The sequence below is a fragment of the Procambarus clarkii genome, chromosome 21 (assembly GCF_040958095.1).
Source record: "Procambarus clarkii isolate CNS0578487 chromosome 21, FALCON_Pclarkii_2.0, whole genome shotgun sequence".
Classification (NCBI taxonomy): Eukaryota; Metazoa; Arthropoda; class Malacostraca; order Decapoda; family Cambaridae; genus Procambarus; species Procambarus clarkii.
The window spans coordinates 29,238,565-29,241,064 of record NC_091170.1 but is presented as its reverse complement, the minus strand read 5'-3'; positions in this window follow the sequence as shown (position 1 = coordinate 29,241,064).

Here is a 2,500-nt window from a genome sequence, read left to right as displayed (position 1 = left end):
ACAAGTACGTGTGAACCTCTGTCTTGTATCTTATCTCCGATGGAAACATGCTACAGTCTCATGTCAACTCTTGTTTTCATTTTTTTTTATAAATCTCATTTCGAGCTTAAAGCAATTATGATCATATTATCTATCGTCCATTGTTGCTTCTTCCGTTTGTTGCTGTCTATGGTTGACGCCTCGTTTATCATCTTCTACTTTGTTGTGTTACTATCTATGGTTTCTTTATCCACTCTGTTTTGCTTCAATTCCATTATGTTTTGTATTAAATCTATTATATGTTTTAATCTATTGTATTTTAATCTATTGTATTTTTAATCTCCTGTTTTTTTAATCTATTGTATTTTTAATATATTGTATTTTTTACTCTATTGTATTTTTCCTAATTTATTTTTCTTCGTCTGCTCTATTTTATTTAGTAATTTTCTTAATCTATTGTACCTTGATTCTTAAGCTATTATTTAATTATTCTTAATCCATTGTCTATTAGTTCTTTAATTCATTTTATGTTTATGTTTGGTTTGACTTACACTCAGTGCAATTTGGCTGTCTGTAGCAGCTGCTGGTCTGCCTTATTCTGATCTCATTGGTTGATTACCAACGGTGCTGTTCTCTGTTTACCTGCTGCTCCTGCTGCTGAGCCCTGTCTACCTACTGCTCCTGCTGCTGTGCGCTGTTTACCTGCTGCTCCTGCTGCTGTGCCCTGTTCTGCCTCCTTTTTATCACCACAAAATACTTGTTAAAAGGGTTGTGGTGTATTGAGGGTGTAAGCAGTGGTTGTAACAGTAGAAGTGATAGTGAGAGTGGCTGAGGTGACAGTGGTTATAGTGAGAGTAGCGAAGTTGATGTTGCTTGCAGTGAGAGTGATAACGAGTGTAAGGGGGGTGTTGATGGTGATAGTGGAGTAATGGTGGTAGTGAGGGAATCGTGGGTATTGTGGTGCAGTAGTTGGTGGGAGGGGTGTTGGTGGTGGTAGTATTGTGGGAATTGTGGTGGTAGGATGGAGGGGGGGGGGTCATGGTAGGAACAGTGTGGTGGTGGTGGTTGGTGGTGGTGGTGGTTGGGGAGGTGGTGGTGGCCTTCCTGCAGAGCCCGAGGGAGGCCCCCCAACCCCCCCACCCTCCCACTCTCTTAATTAAAATCTTGACACAATAAAAACCTTCAATTACGTCAACTGAATATTATTATCCTGTGTGCCCCGCTAAACACAACACACTTACTGCTTAATTTTACAAAAATTACTCGTAACGCGGAACGTGTAATATATCATCACGTGTCTCTCTGTGATCAATTGGTAAACATTCTATTTACATGACTCAGTAGACCATAACACCACTCCTAACACCATCTCTCATCATCAATATCACCAAATACAGGTGACATACACACACACATATGAAATATAGTTGAACAAAACACCAGCCACACCATACAAGAGGGTGATGGAGAAGGCCCCACAGAGCCGTGCCAAAAGCCTGGGAAGGGGCTCCCTCAGGAACAATTACGGTAACTGGAAAATACACCCAGACGTGACCCAGTCGTTGAGACCATTAGCTATATTTGAACATCTCGGCTACACCCTAAACTACTCCTTAATACCCTCAGCTACGCCTTAGCACCCTCAGGTACGCCCTAACTCCCTCAGCTACAAACCTACCCTCCAACTCCCTCGGGAATTTTCATTCTGTGGTATTTCGTTCTGTGAAAAAAAATGTAAGTACGAATGTGTAAACTTTCGGTCCACTTATAGAGAATACGTGTTTATGAACAGATATATCATGCATTTATATAGATACTAGCTTGATTACCTTAGCACTGATCGGGTGACGAAGGCTCACTACACACTCACTACATCTCCGTCACTGTAGCCATATTCACTACACACTATCTTCGTCACTGTAACCACCATCATACACACGACCTGTAATTTTATTCTAGTCATGTTGTGTATGCACCTTTGCATCGGAAGATACCTTTAAGACACACTTTCACTAATCACTTACACATTATCATGTTACTGATAATAATAATAATAATAATAATAACACAGGTGAGACAGATGTTTCGACGCTCCTGTTATCTATAACTCGTACAACTTGAGGTACTCGTTATCGCAGGCGGTTAGCAACTGCAGCCACAGCAGCAATTCAGACATATTGTAAATGGTTGTCCAAAAACGCAAATGGGTTTTCAATAAATTTCAAGTATACCAGTGCTGCAACAGAAAAAAGCTCTCTGAAAAAAAAAACAATTCTGCAGAAAAAGTGCAATTTTAGCTTGCAAAAATCCGAGTAACTGTCAAGTAATATGATAAAAAAAAAGAAATTGTTAAGGACAAATAGGAATCTATCTCAAATTGAAAAAAAAATCCCACTATATATCGATTTATATACATCTATATATAAAAGCTTTACTAATAAGCTGCTAACAACTTACAGATTAAGCCACCATGTGGGTTTTAAGATAATGCAGCTTGATCACAGACACCGGACTCAACCCT